The following is a 16076-nucleotide window of genomic DNA, read 5'->3' as shown; positions in this document are numbered from 1 at the left end:
GTCTTGGGCTTCTCCCAGGGTACACGTCTGCCCTCGCAAGGAAATCCACCCTTCCCTTTCAAATCGCCTGTTCCAATACCTCTTCACACCAATCACCGCCAAAGTACATTCAACTTCTTTGTCCATAATGCACACACGTAATGTTATCTGCTTTTATTGCCTCCAGGATTCTGTTCAGTAGCATGATGGTCCACTGTCCACTTGATTGAAAGTCTGTAATGATGGAAGGAACTGCAAGGAAGCACATTAATGATTTAACAACTCAACATACCCAGTAAGCTTGACTAGCACACTATTAGAGTGTGAATTTGCACCAATACACTGATCAGCCTGTGCTAATTCTTGCTGCGCAGGCTCTCAGAGGTAGGCTGTAATTCATACGCCAGCTTCCTGCCCACTCACTCTGCCCTGCAGACAAGCCCCGGGTGTGCTTTAGGTACGGCACTGAAACTCCGACCAGAAGCAACTCAGCTATACGCCTGTCCCCACAAGGGTTGTTACTGAACGGCTCTTAGCACATCCCACAAACTCTTCTGTAACAATTAATTACTTCGCCATGATCTTGATCGAATGCAGTGAAGTCACCCTGAAGAGCATCAGCTGAACAACTGGTTCCATACAGCCACACAACTCTTGCAGAAGCTTGCAAACACCAAACAGGGATCACGAGCACATCAACTTCATTAACTTTCCACATTCTAACAGTCCTACCCCCATGGTATGTTGTGTTTTTTTTTTTATTCAACCTAAAAAACATTAGTTCTTGGCTGCTGAGGTGCTACAGTGTTTTTTTATTATTATTATATCCACTAAACTAGGGTCAAACTGGGTAGAACAAATTTGTATGGGTGTGTCAATTCTACTAATTTTTGCAACGGATGTACTGAAGTGATAGCTGATTTCTTTAATCTCTGGCACATCTGGACTTTCCTACCGGCCACCAGATAGCCCAGGGAACAAGAAGTAATCACAAGATCCTCAGAACTCATTTGAGAGTTTCTCCGAGAATCACCAGCGATGACACTTTTGGCAAGTTTAATTCCACGTGCAATGTCACGTCACTACTACAGATTTATACCATTAATAGTGACATACCACCTTAGATGAAACACATCTTTTGGGCCAACAGTAGCTTAGTTAGTAAAAGACCAAAAAAAAGCACTAAGATATATGTATAAATAACACACAAAATCTGCACGAAAAATTCCGGAACACCACAAAACCCCCCAGTGTAATTCGTAACATAAGGTGCAGGCTGACCGATACATCATCGCACACTTTTATAGGGAAGCATTTACACTTTTCCTGGAACTAAAAAGAAGTTCTGGGAAGCAGCAAACAACATTTCCAAGGAAGGAGCTGATGTATAAATTCCCTAACCTCAGGAGGTGCCAGCCCTACCCTACTCAGGAGACAAGCACTGAACCACTGACACTCAAACCAGCTGCTAATTGCTGCAGTTCACAGCAAGATTTTTGCCATTTAAAGCAAGCGAACAAAAATCTGTAAGGCATACTGTAAAATGATTTACAAACAGTTTGATCATCTGTGTACATGATGGTTGTGTAAGGCAAACAGAAGAAAAAAAGGGCACCGGCTGCTTCAAGCTATGCTGTCACTACTTTTGAGTTAAAATAAAAAAGAAGCGCTGACATCCAGTTTAACTATTAACACTTCACCCAGCTGTGGAGCAGCTGGACAAAATTGTGCCATTCAAACTTAAAAACATACTTAGAGGAGAGTGGGAATGATCTACTTACTCACTTTGTATCTGCACCACCACAAAAGTTTAAACCTCTGTAAAAAATTGAATTTCTATAAAAGTAACTTTAAAAGTAGAACTCCACAGTCCCAAATTACACACCCTAAAGATTCCTCTTCTTACGGAGTTTTCTTCTCCACATCTCAGCTTGAAAAGAAAATGTGATGGGATTTTAGCATAGAGCAAAACCATCTTGGCGTCTCAGTCTCCAGGATTTTTACCAAATCTCTATTCAACATTTTTAGTCCCGCCAGTAGCTTAAAAGTGATATATTCACAAATGCAGATTTGAAACCCAAAGAAAATTTAAATACAGTTTGTTTTTAGGGTTAGCCTGTGAGGAACTTGGCAAGAGTTTAGCTTTTAACATACAAAATTCAACATCAAACATTTTGGTGACAGTTTTAGTTACATTCTATTTACAAATACAGGCTCACATGCTAAAGAAGACACCCCCTTATTCTTTCTCACCTTATTTTGAAATGCTTCGTTGTATAATATCCCTGAAGTTATAAAAAAAATCATAAAATCACCCACCTCAAAATAGCCCATTCATAATGATAGGTAACCAACGATCTGGCCTCACAAAAATTCTGTTTGGTATTGGAATTTATACATGTAAAGTATGTATATATTTGTTATTATTATTATAGAGCATGTATATATTTGTATACATATAAAGCAAATTCTCTCTCAAATCACTAACAGCTGACTCACAACGTTTACTATTTGAAGTAATATACAAAAATACTTCTACTGTTCATCATAAACCATTTGACTTTATTATTCCGTCCTTTCAAGCATTCTTTTTATTTATTTATTTTGTTTTCTGTTCTGAAGTGAAGAACAGAAACACATTTCTGAAGCTACACTTCCTTGGTACAGCGCACTTGAGAAATAACGTATCATATGCAACAAATCTAAAATCTAACTACTTTAAAACCTCATTAGTACGGTATTTCACTTACTCCTCCTTAGCTGACAGGGAAGTTTCATATAATTCATTATACAAAAGTTTACATTCTTTTCAGCTCCTGGGCTGTGTCCAATTTTTGACAATCTGGAAGTTAGCATTTCTACACACTAATGATGGAGGAGAACCTAAAGCTGAATACACCCAAATGACAGAAGAGAGCTGAAGATTTTCTTTCCATGAAAGAATGAACAGTGGCTGTCCCTTCCCCATCCCCCCCAATAATTTTAGCTAATTATCAACAACAAAAGCCATGTTAACTTGCGTAACTCGACTAGAAGAAAAAACCCAACACATCTAGGTCACAAACTCTTATGTAGGGCATTGGAAAGCAACACGAAAAAACGCAGTCTGCCTCTTTCAGACATTTTGACATCTGACAGCAGGATTAGAAAATAGATCTTACTTCAAATACGCTTATTTTCATGAAATATTTCGAGAACTCTATGCAATCAAGCACTACAGCAGTTCATAAAAATGTTTAGTTAATTTCAGAATAACTACCAACTCAATACGTAGACTGGGGAAACAAATGCTCTTTCTCTAGCACAGAAGTTGCAAACTGCATATTCCATGTACAATATTGCATTCGGTCTGGTGCTAAAAACTTACGCTTATGGCAGAAAGTTTCATGAAAAGGCAACGCACAACCCGTAACGCTCTGCCCGCTCTGTCAGGCAGCGCCAGAGCCAACCCACCCGTCGCTCCTCCGTGACCAGGCATCCCGCAAGCAGTGCGGCAGCAGTCGGACGCACCGCCCAACACCTGGGTAATATCCCACTATTTATTAGCGTAAGCCTTGTCGACATTTAATTATTTTATTTAGAACTTTCCCCAGAATGCAGTACTTATCATGAAGTGCTTCGTTCCTGAAAGTCTCAGCTGCACAGGTTTACTCCTCCTCTGACATCTTCCTACTCCACGCTACGAGGAATTCACCTGTAACCTGGCTCGCCTTCATTCCCAAGGGAGAGTTTACGAGCAGTGAATTACAGAATGATTGGCATATGCTTAAGTTGCACCTTATTTTTCCTACATCCCTTGCTAAGTTTTGTCGCCTGGGGTTCAGCGAGAAGTCAAAACATCCAGCAAAATCTTACATGAATCAGAATCTAAATAAATAAAGCGTAACTCAAAACCGTGCTCCAATTTACACATCAATAGGTAAGAGTACTGGAGGCTCTCAGAGGTGACGTGAACATGAAACTTGATTTATCAACTACTTGTCAATTAGCTTTTTACATGCCTGTATTTGTGAGCCCTAAAACTTACAAATATTTAAACTGGGACACAAACAACGAAAACCTGCCTTAGGCTGAGCCCCAGGGTAAGACAGAGACATTTATGTCCTTGGAGGGGGAGGTACAATAGGGGACAGGCTGCAGCATAAATGCGATCGATTTATTTTAACGTCAACAATGAAGAGCTCTCAGAAAATGTGAAATGGATATGGTACTGGCACAAATCAAACTCTCAGAAAGGGTTGGTTCCTTTTTAAGTTCCATGCAACTAACAATATTAAGCTACTTTTTACTTTTATATTAAACTATTTTAAAAACACACCATTTAAAGTTAGTGAATTACATCCATTTAACAAACAGAACTATAGATTACAGGTGACTTCACAAATACAAACTCTTCAAGAGAAATAAATTTAAATTTAGCAGACACATGAAGCTGTGCTGTACGGGACCAATTTTGAGGGACTCTGCAGAACAAGGAACTCTAAAGCAGGAAGAAATAAATATTTAGTAAGCAAACATACTGACATTTATGGACAAAAGTCACAGTAAAAGAAAACACATTTCTGAAGGTCAGATGATCCACATTCACTGTAGGCACAGAAAATCCTAGACAAATAACTTAAACTTTAGATTTTGAAGGGCAGCTCGTCGCCCTTTGCTAGCAGAAATATTTCAAGACCCTAAGTGGCTATAAGTATCTGAAAATAACAGTCATAATATACACTTAAACCTGAAGAGTCTTACAGAAACTAGAAGCTTATCTGAGTTTCTGGCATACGCTGTGCCTCTAAGACAAAACAAACATTGCTCCAGAACTGAAGACCTAGAAGACAACCTGAAAACGCTTTCCCCACCTCTGTTTTCAAAACAGGTTCTGGAACTTGGTGAAGGGGGAATGTAAGCACTGGGTAAGAAAGGTTTACCTATCTAGCTGTCTACCTAAAAAAGGATGAGGAGAAAAAGAAGAAAAATGATAATAATAATTTGATTGAAGCCGATGTAGTATATTCCCTTTTACCCTTCCCGCATACATTCTTTTCTAGCCCAGCAATTAAGAACGAGGCATTCTCTAGAGGTACAGGACTGCCTGACTAGCATGTATTACTAAAGACGTCTCCATGGGCCTAAAAATGTTATTATAAGAACACTAAATAAAGAGCATAAATTTCAAGTTTAGAGAGTAATTTATTAGACAACGTTGTATAGAATATTAGCTTGTTCATTGCTTTTTAAGATCTAAACTTAGTCAAATGCCTTTTAGTAACAAAGATAAATGTAATGGCATCCTTCCCAGCCAAACTGCAAGTAGAGAATGCTCCCTCAGAAACTGAACACTGTAGGCTACAACACACGCAGTAAATGAAGAGACTATCAGAAAGATAAGAAAATAGGCATTCACATTCAAACAGAGCATCCAAACATTTGCCGATTAAATGCTTTTAAGAGCCTTAAAGTAGGGGCCAGTCAGCTAAGACTAAGGCTATCTCCAGCCTAGCCGCACAAACACCACATCGAATGATGCGAACCATTCAGCTTGCTTTGGCATTACTGCTGGTACACCTAATAAAAGAGGGGTCAGGCACTCGAACGGGTTGCCCAGGGAGGTGGTGGAGTCACCGTCCCTCGCAGCGTTCACGAAGCGCCTGGACGAGGTGCTACGAGATACGATTTAGTAGACTAGAGGGTAATATTGGTGATAGGAGGACAGTTGGACTAGATGATCTTGTAGGTCCTTTCCAACCTTGTGTTTCTATGATTCTAAAATTAACACTAAAACTAGAACTACTCAAGTCCTTTCACATTCACTGCTGTACAGATTGATGAGCAATACGTACCCTGCGCTCTCAATCTCAAGGCACTGAAGCCTATGTAGTAGGTTTCAGGAGAATGAAACACAAGGCAGCTGCTATGACTCAGAAGAGGTCATGACAATTTCATTCCGCTATCCTCAAACATTCCTAAAACAGGTACAGCAAGCTAAATATTACAACTACTGTAATCATTATAATTGAAAACAAAGTTTAAACATTCAATAAATAAATCACAAGTCACTGATGCAAAAACGTTGTGGCCCAATACTTCATGAGACATGAAAAATACTTAAGAGTCAACTGGTTTCGCATAGTCAAAAAGAAAAAGAAGTATTACCTCTGTTAGTATTAGCTTTAGTTCTGCAATAAGACATAGCATTTAATGCTATTTTTATTGCTAGTTTAATTCAATTAGTGTATCATTTACAGACTACTAGTCAGATTTGTCTCACCCAATAAACTTAACAAGTACAACAAAACGTCTTTACTAACTGCAATCACATAGAGTAATAAAAGTTCACAACACCTGACATTGTACTCACACAACAAAGCTTAAGGCGCGTCACCAGTGCTCCTCTCTTATTCCAGAATAAGGAAGTACAGTCATCAGACAAGTGAACCAAATTGGGAAGACACAGCAAAATAATTTTCACAGGTCTCTATTAAAAAAAAAAAAAAAGATTGCATGCATCCTCGTCCGCTTCGTTAGATAAAAATGCAGTTCATCTGTATAAGCAGAGCACAACACCTAACGACATGAAGAAAAGTCAGATGTGCAATGATTTTCTCATGTAGTAGGGTCACCATATATCATATGGTAACACTCGGAAGTTTCCTAAATCAAAAAGAAGCATCTGACCTGAAACACAAGTGCAGTGGCAGAGGAAAAAAGGACAGACTGAAGCACCACGAGTAGCAGGGCGAAAGAAGAGCACATTGTGGAAATTCAAGATGCGGATTTTTCGGACTCAAAGACAATGAACGTGAAGTTGATGAGGGAAGCCAGCAGTCAAGCAGACTACTGAAAAATCTTCCCAGCCGTATTTTAAGCAGATCGCAGAGATATGAATATCAGGAGGGGAGGGAGGAGGTACTTGAAGTACTCCAGATGACAGACACAGGCCTAAACTTTATTTGTAAAGACTGAAAAAGAAAATGTGATCTTGGAAATGTTGTTTGGACAAGGAAGAAGGAGGATATGAATAAAACATGACTGTGGATTCAAGGAGAAGAGAAAAAAAGAGGGCTACTCCCAAATTACTGCCCCGGGCGACAGAGGATTATAGTGCTGTCAGCAGCATTGCAAATGGAGAGCAAACGAGTTAAATCTGAGAGAGATGATAATGAGCTCCAAGACATTCAAAATGTTTATGATAATAAGAGACACTGCAAGGAAACGTAGGGCTGAATGAAGGCACGCAGAGCGGCGAAACTCCAAAAAGAAACGTGGCAACCTAAATAAAGGAGGTAGCACAGCAGTTCTCTACAAGCACGGCACACCTCGGGATTACTGGGAACAGGCTACGAGCAGCGAGCAGCCCCACAGATGCCTACGTTTCCCTACGGTGCAAATGGGCTTATTCCCACCGAAGGAAAGCAACGCTTAGCTGTGCGCTTTGTAAAAAGCTCGGCAACACTTTGAAAATGTAAATAAACGTCCCGGCTGCACATTGTACTACCTGACAGATGTATGATAACTATTTCAGTTACACTTATTGTGGTCACTTGGAAGGAAAAGCATGTTTGAGTTAGCATAAAACCTGTAGTCCAATTACATGCTTCAATCACTGTTTCAATTACTGAAAAATACAGTCAGATACAAAGAAAAACCTAAAAGGAGTATTCTACGCTCTGCTTCTAATGGTTGGCTGAGGAGGCTAAACCTCTTCAACGGTGTCAAGGAAAAAAAAAAACAACCTCCGCTTGAGTTTCAGTATTATCTTTTTCTAATTATTAAACAAAACAACAACATCAACTACGCTCCACAGGAGTAATTCAAAGATACACATATATCTTTTAAACATAAATACAGCAAACAGTCTCCAAGATGTCGGAAGAATCTTAACATGCTTCCCTGAAGTAGTAGCCCTCCCTGGGTTTGCCTGGTATCTTAATTTGCCTTTGGTTTCAAAACTCGAGGCTTGCCAAGAGCTATTCCTTTCAAAACCTCAGGAATTCCATTACTAGTTTTAAGCTAAATTAAAGGAAAATAGAAGCATTCAACGCACGGCAAAAGTATGCACAAAGTGTTTGTTGATACTCATAAATAGACTGAAAAATTTAGCCGTCTGGAGGATAACTGCTGCACAGCCAGCTCTGTTCTGCTCGGCCGTGCAAGCGAGCAAAAAGCTGCTGCTGTCATTTCAGAAGAGCTCAGCACAAGACACGTTGCTACCAAAATGGACTACAGTTAGCGGCGGATCATTCGTTTGTCACTCGAAGCTAGTATGTAGGGCAGAGTTTGCATTTCGGCAGAAAACAGCCGGAGTTTCCCTTTTAAAGCTGCTGCTGCAACAGCTCCATTCGGGGAGAGGATGTCACCGTGTGCTCAGGCACAGCAAAACCCGTCAACTCTCCGCCCTGTCATGAAATCAAGACATCCCCTCTCAGAAATAAGTGACTACATACTGCTACAAAAAAGTATCATGTATGAGGACGAAAGTCTACGAAAGCTTTCTAGCTTAATTAAATATTCTGCCGTTGAATACCCTTCCCCTGCCCACATACTCAGTGCGGCGTTGCTACAATTATTTTTACTGACTGACTTTGGGTAACGATGAAATGTCCCCGTCTGCACACTGTGCGAGGTGTCACACATAATATCCCATCCAAAGAAAATCTGCCTGACAAACAATTGCTCGATGGGTGTGGAGGTAAGAAACGCCATCGGGCAAGATGTCCCATGCAGCTGAACTTGTTGGTGGCAGCCACGGGAGATCGGTGGGCCCGGCAACCCAACGGCTCCAAGTCACTGTTCCGCACCTCCCACCAGGAACACAGGAGTCCAGGTACCTCACGCTGGACAGAGGGTCTGTTTTATACTTGAGAAGGCAGGAAATCAAAGCAGCTTTTCACCACTGAGTCAGCACACAGTGACAGATCGGTGGTTTACAGCAACCATCACCACCATAGGAATGACAGCAATAGCAACTGAGCCCTGCCAGGGCCAAAATCCCAACGAAGAGAAGCCCGGAGAAGGAAACCTGTTCTTCTGGCTAGAGACACGGTGCCTGGCTTTGTTGACCGAGGTCCCGGCAAAAGGTCTGGGGATTATCCTTGGCCACCTGCGAGTCAGCCTCAGGTTGAGCACGGATCACGAGACAAGAACTTCACTACCCCACATATGGATGTGGGAGCGTTTTAGGAGAACAAAGCCATGAAATTAAAGTATTCAAAAAGAAGAGAAGGGAACAGTCAGTAATCATAACGCCATTTCCACTAATTAGAAAAGAACGCATATAGCCGATCCCAAACATGCAATAATCATGAAATTTTATTGTATAAACATCAGGAAAAAAGTGATTAGTTCTTTTATTAAAGCCAAGGGATAATTATTTTTGTTGTCATTTCAAGCTTGAGGGAAAGACTGAAATCCTGGAGAATCACATGGCTCCAGGAAGATCGGCCGTAATAATGACTGAACTAAACCAGGTATCACGATTGCTGCCGGCCAAGCAGCAGAAAGGAGGAAGCTGAAGAGCGCGCTGTGTTGGGGAATATGTGAGGTACACACACACATACAGGCACATACACACGTGTACGTGAGAAGAGATCACCACCCGTTTGTGACCAGTTCAAGTCTGAAATGAAAGCTTACCTGTGGCAGAAGGGACGACCAAAGGGGGAAAAAAAAAAAAAAAAAGAAAAAAAAAGATGCTTAAGAGCGAGAGATGCAAAGTCTGCTATATTATGCATGCTCTTGGGCAACTTCTGCACGACTGAAATATCATCTGTGTAAGCTGCATGAAACGACACATCTCTGGACAGCAGTTTTCAGCCAACAGCCCCTCAATCAGAAAGAACAACGTTACACAGCAGCAGCCAAAGCAAAAGCCAGTAAATTTGTTTGGGAAAACGTGGCTGACCAGCAGTAGACAGATGAGCTCTTCCAGCAGAAGCTACTGCCCGTGGTTACTCATCGCCAGCCGGCAGAGAGGCCACCACCCCTACAGACCTGCAGGGGCGGGGATCACGTAAGGGCTCATTCATCCACGTCAGGAGGAATTCCCCGTGGCACCCGGGTGCTGAAGGCAGAGCTGACGCTGGCCATTACGTGCCGGCTGTGCCGAGGGCAGGCAGCACCACCAACTAGCGGCTCCTTCGCTGCGAAGGATCGTTCGGTGCCATCATCAGTGGCCTAGCAGAAGAGACAAATGGCTGCGGGATGCAGTATCTAAAATTTTCATAGATGTTTGCAAAAAGCAATGCCTATCCACATCCTGAAACATTAAGTAAAGCCTGAAAGCCTTAAGCCAGGCTTTGAAAACCACACTGTTATTTAAGCAGAGGAGTCATGCGCTGCCTCCTAGGACGCTGTCTGAAGTTAACAGCATTAAGTCTCAGGTCAGCATCGTAACTTTCAGTTTTTTTTGTTGGTGGTGCTGTTAAACCTACTTACTCTTGCAGTTTTCTTAGCACATGCTCTGATAACTGTCTGTTCTGAAGTTACTCTTTAAGAACTCAACATACACACTGAACAAATCCATTGTTCCAAGAATTTGACGGATGAACTGCAGTTATAAGCAGGAGCGTATTTTTCCCATTAAGCACCGCTAAACAAAACAATAGGTACCAAATGCAAACACCAAAAAAAAAAAGAGGTATTAGTAAACAAATGGCCAGATTCTTCCCTCAAAATCCCTTTGGAGTGCGTAACGAAATCAGTGACACGCTGCCATGGATTAAGGGGTCTTAGCTGTGAATTATGCCCGTGAGCTGTAACCGAGAGATGCACTCAAACCCTCCAGGCGACCTGGCTGAGCCAGGCCAGGACCAAGTGCCCCTCAAACCGGCACGACGCGCCCCTGTCATCGAAAGCAAGGGCCGCACCCCGCTCCCACCGCCAGCCCAGGTGTTTGTGCAGCGAACCCGGCCTCCCCCTCACCCTGCCCCTCCCCGGCTCCCTGCGCACCTCGGCCCGGCCCCGCGCCGAGGAGGAAGCGGCAGGCAGGGCGCAAACAAACAGCAGCACCCCGCTTTGCCATACGCTCTCGCCGAGCCCGCGGTGCTGGTTCCCGGCTCACGTCCCACGGTGTCCGTGGCGAGACGGGGCCCGAGCAGCCCCAAGGGCTCGCAGGCAGCTCAGCCCCCCACATCGGCATCCCCAAGGGATGGGCAGCGGGCAGGAGGCCAGAAGGCAGAAAGCCCGACTTTGACCCGCTTGCAATGCCGGGAAACACGCCTGTGCACCACCACAGCTCACATTTAAACTCGCCAAAGCAGCTCAACGGGATTATTTTTCACGCCAGATTTAAGACCGAGCGTTGTCACCACGTTTTCAGAAGCCTAAGCAGCCGCAGCCTACTCGGGCAGAAGCGGTAACGGCGTTCCCGGCTCCACTCTTCATGGTTAGCGAAATGAAGACAGAGCGGGAGCGACGCTAACCTAATAACGGTGCCTTCGCCAGACGTTCCTCTAAACAGCACTGATTAAATCGGCCTGGGCTTTTTGCTTAATAAGAACATATATGCCATAAACCCAATACAGCCACGTCAAGTATTATCTTAACTGGAATTTAATGTTTACCAGAAATTTAAATAACAGTTCAGGTGATTAAAGTGGTCCTAAAGTGGCTCAGGAGTGGATTTCACCACTATTCAGAGAGCTGCATCGCTTACACCGCAAGAGCCAACGGTCACAGAAGGCAGTAAGCCTGATTTGGGTTCTGGATTAGACCCCTAATAAACATGGATACAGCTACTTTCAAGCTAATTTTTGAAGAGTAAAGTATCGTAAGCAGTAGTACAGATCGGTGGTTAGAAATAACGTTGCTAACTTTCAACCGACGCAATTTATTATTGCAACATCAGATTTTAAAGGGAGTAATTTCTATGGCACGTAAATATCTTTGTTTACGCTCACCCAGTTTAACGGAGGACAGAAACACACTAATTTAGCAGACAGGACATATCGCACATCAACCTCAGAGATCAAGAACCAGGCAGCTGAAGCGCAGAATTGTATTGACAGATCCTCAAACCAGTCTTCACAAGTGCCGTATATTGTATTCTTCGACAGTTTACGAAAACTCCTTTTCTTACAAAGCTGGATTCTTCCACAGACTGCCTCAGACAACGTTTTGTACAAGGGCTGCACTACTTCTCTTTAACAGAAGTTTCTCACACGAGGAAGGAGCAGACAGAGTTACTGTGCGAGAATTACACAGAAATGAGACCAATTTATTTGACTGCAACTAAGCACCAACATTCAAGACAAGACATTGAACTGGAAAGCGAGCAAAGCCCTGGGAAGCCATTTAACCTGGTATAAATACAACTGCTGGAATGTTGTTTCACCGAGCGTTTTCAAAGCATTCTTTACCTGCAAGCAAATAAACCCAGAGGTTCTCGGTCAAGAAATGACGTCCTTAATCACTTTGCTTTTGTAACGCGGTTCATATTTTTGGACTTGAACTGGCAGTTCGTGCTGATACCAACACACATTTCTTTTTAAGCAGGCGTGGACCGGTGTGCATTTCAGATGCACTTGCTGGGAAAAACAGGTAATGAAACAACGTCCCTGGCAGTTCTGCTGACCCCAGCAGGAAAGCAGGATGCTTATGGGGTCTGAACCCAGGTGTCTTCGTAACAAATCACTTTTCACCCAGCAGTGAACCTTAGAAAAAATGGTCCTTCGTTCCCCTAAACGCAATCATATTGCGGAGCAAGGAGTGCAGGGTTAATGACAGAGTCATAATACGGAGGTACTGCGAACACCGGTGAGGCAAAACATTTTTTCTCGTGACACTACATACCGCTCCGTCACTAGCGCCTTAACCCGCAAGCCTCAAAAACGACTCAGAAGCCATTCAGCGACCAAAAACCTTTCCCTAACGCTTTTAGCACCCAACCACCACCGGCAACTTTCGGACTCCAACCCCGACCTCCGCTGCACGCCTTCCCCGCGCGTATTACACACAGCATTTCCAGCCCGGCGCCCGTCAGCGCTCCTCAGGGCTTCTCCCCGCGATTACCCCGATTATCCCGACCATCACGAGGAACGAGCCGCGGGGCCAGCGAGCGGCGGCAGCACCCCCGCTCCCCAGGCACCCCCGGGTCGCCCCGGTCCCCCCCCCCCCACCAGCCCCGCGGGCGGAGCGGGGCGAGCGCGGCCCGGGCTCCGCTCCCCGCGGCCGAGCCCCGCCGCCGGGGCCGGCCCCTGGCTGGCGGCCGGGGGCTGACAGCTCGCCCCGGCCGGACCCGCCGCCGCCGCCGGGCTCGCCCCGCGCCCCGCAGGCGGCCCCCGAGGAGGAGCCGGGGCAAGGGGAGGGCCCGCACCCACCTCCGCCGGCCGCCGCCGCGCCGCGCCGAGCCGAGCCGGGCCGGGCCGGGCCCCGCCGGCGCTGAGGGGCGAGCGGGCGGCCCCGCGTCCCGCGGCGGTAACGGCTGCGCCTCCCGGCAGCCGCAGGGCCTCGCGCTGGGCCGGACTCTGCCCGCCACCGCTTCCGGGGCACGGCGCGGACGCCTTCCGGGGGTGGCGGAGGGGGCGGCGGGGCCTGCGCGGCGGCGCCCAGCGGCGGGAGGGACGGGACGGGACGGGACGGGGCGCAGGCCGTGAGGCCGCCCCGGCCGGGGTGGCTGCGGAGTTAACGTCTAAGCACGCGCACACACAGATGAAGCGGTTGCGTCGCAGGTTGAGCAGCCAGCGAGCGGTGCTTAACGCGCCCCCATCGCATGTCACGGAGTCATCAGGGTTGGAAAAGTCCTCCAGGATCATGTGCTCCAACCATCACCCTAATACCACTGTCACCACTGAGCCGTGTCCCTAGGCACCACGTCCAGCCTTCCCTTGAGCACCCCCAGGGACGGTGACTCCACCACCTCCCTGGGCAACCCGTCCCAGTGGCAGACTGCTCTTTCTGAGGAGAAATGTCTCCTCATTTCCAACCTGAACCTCCTCTGGTACAACCTGAGGCCATCCCCTCTAGCCCTGTCACTGGTTACCTGTGAGAAGAGGCCGACCCCCAGCTCCCCACACCTTCCTTTCAGGTAGTTGCAGAGAGCAATGAGGTCTCCCCTGAGCCTCCTCCAGACTAAACAACCCCAGTTCCCTCAGCCACTCCTCACAGGACTTGTGCTCCATGACAGAAGCATTTCCCCCTTGTTGTGTCCAACTTCTCTGCTCTTACTCTGACTTCTGACTTCACCAAACAATGCCTGGCTTCTGGTCACTGCACAGAACTGCTCAGCCCATACATCCAACCATCTTAGCAGTCATGCACCTTGTGTTTTGACTGCTTCAGTCATCTGAGGGCTTTCACAGGGAGAATGGAAAATGTTGCTGTGTTAGCTGCTCACCTTTTGTCCCTGCTATTGACAGCAGATGAAGCAGAAGCAAATGAATGGCAGCGGTCCCCAGTGTCCATGTAACCGGTGGGCTGTGTGAGAGCTGGAGAAGCTGAACTTCATGCAGAGGTTTTCTTCAACTGCATGTCCTAGAAACACAATGATAGCTGAAAGGGTGGATGTGGATGAGATCAGAGGAGACAAGATCTTCCTATAGTTGGGTCATGTAACATGAAGTCTCTAGCAAACATGGTCATCTAACATACTGTGTATGCTTGTATATCTCATAAATGTAGCCTATCTAATGGGCTACGAAACAACGAGCTGGTCTAAAGACAGACATCTGCAGCACAGCTTGTGTCCTGTAGGTCCTCTTTTACACAGAATTGCCTTTAAGTCTCTTCAGCCGTAGTTGTTGATCTCAATCTGTGAGTCCACATCCAGCTAAGTATTTCTACATTGCAATTTTTCCATAGCCCTCAGCTGCATCTGGATAAGCAATAAACAAAGTTTCCACAGGACTCTTGAGTCTTTTTTTTTTTTTCCCTATTCTGTCAAGGGGGGTAGGAAAAGTGCAAAGAGAGGTGAATGGAGTTAGAGTCAGCTGGAGGCCAGTCACAAGTGGTGCCCCCCAGGGCTCAGCACTGGGGCCACTTCTCTTCAATGTCCTTATCAATGATCTGGATGAGGGGACTGAGTGTACCCTCAGTAAGTTTGGGGACGACAACAAGTTGGGTGCAAGTGTTGATCTGCTCGAGGGTAGGAAGGCTCTGCAGAGGGATCTGGATAGGCTGGACTGATGGGCCAAGGCCAATCTACGAGGTTCAACAAGGCCAAGTGCTGGGTCCTGCACTTGGGGCACAACAACCCCATGCAGCACTACAGGCTGGGGGAAGAGTGGCTGGAAAGCTGCCTGGCAGAAAGGGAACTGGGTTATTGGTCAACAGCCGTCTGAATATGAGCCAGCAGTGTGCCCAGGTGGCCAAGAAGGCCAACGGCAACCTGGCTTGTATCTGAGGCCAGCAGGACCAGGGAGATGGTTGTCTCCTTGTACTCGGCTCTGGTGAGGCTGCACCTCGAGTACTATGTTCAGTTTTGGGCCCCTCACTACAAGAAGGACATTGAGGTGCTGGAGAGTGTCCCAAGGAGGGCAACGAAGCTCCTGAAGAGTCTAGAGAACAAATCTTATGAGGAAGGGCTGAGGGAGCTGGGTTGTTTAGCCTGGAGAAAAGGAGGCTCAGGGGAGACCTTATTGCATTCTACAGTTACCTGAAAGGAGGCTACAGCGAAGTGGGGATTGAGCTCTTCTCCCAAGCACCAACAGGTATGACAAGAGGAAATGGCCTCAAGTTGCGCCAGGGGAAGTTTAGATTGAATATTAGGAAAAAAATCTTCACTAAAAGGATTGTGAAGTATTCAAACAGGCTGCCCAGGGAAGTAGTAGATGTAGACCATCCCTGGAGGTCTTCAGAAAACATGTAGAAGTAGAGCTTAGTGACATAGTTTAATGGTGGGCTCGGCAGTGCTAGGTTAAAGGTTGGACTAGATGATTTTAGAGGTCTTTTCCAAGCAACGTGATCCTGTGATTCTATGGTTCTAGCTCTTACCATGCATTCGCCAGCTCATGTGAATGGCTGTATTTAAACTACATGCCAGTGTTTGTTTTGGGTACGGATAGCACGGCATCTCTTTGAGGATCTAGTTCTACAGCTTAATCAGAGGTGAAGCAATGAAATTTTTCACCTGTTTACTGGCCATCTCCACTATTTACTGAAATGTTATC

General features: G+C 45.6%; 1 protein-coding gene across 2 annotated transcripts in view; it reads right to left on the bottom strand.

The window, feature by feature from the left end:
- The window catches only part of FRS2 (fibroblast growth factor receptor substrate 2), a 55981-nt gene extending 42532 nt beyond the window's left edge, over positions 1 to 13449 (bottom strand). Inside the window, exon 1 of one of the 2 annotated variants that reach the window (XM_083824646.1) lies at positions 13290 to 13449. The gene's annotated coding sequence lies outside the window, so the exon portion shown is untranslated. Of the gene's footprint in view, positions 1 to 79; positions 10410 to 13289 lie in introns of those variants that run through there. The other variant, XM_083824645.1, reaches the window with a different exon arrangement.
- Between the last annotated feature and the right edge of the window lie 2627 nt (positions 13450 to 16076).

The sequence above is a fragment of the Anser anser genome (assembly GCF_964211835.1).
Source record: "Anser anser genome assembly, chromosome: 1".
In the NCBI taxonomy this organism is placed as follows: domain Eukaryota; kingdom Metazoa; phylum Chordata; class Aves; order Anseriformes; family Anatidae; genus Anser; species Anser anser.
The sequence above is the reverse complement of the archived record's forward strand: the minus strand, read 5'-3'. Positions and strand labels throughout refer to the sequence as shown.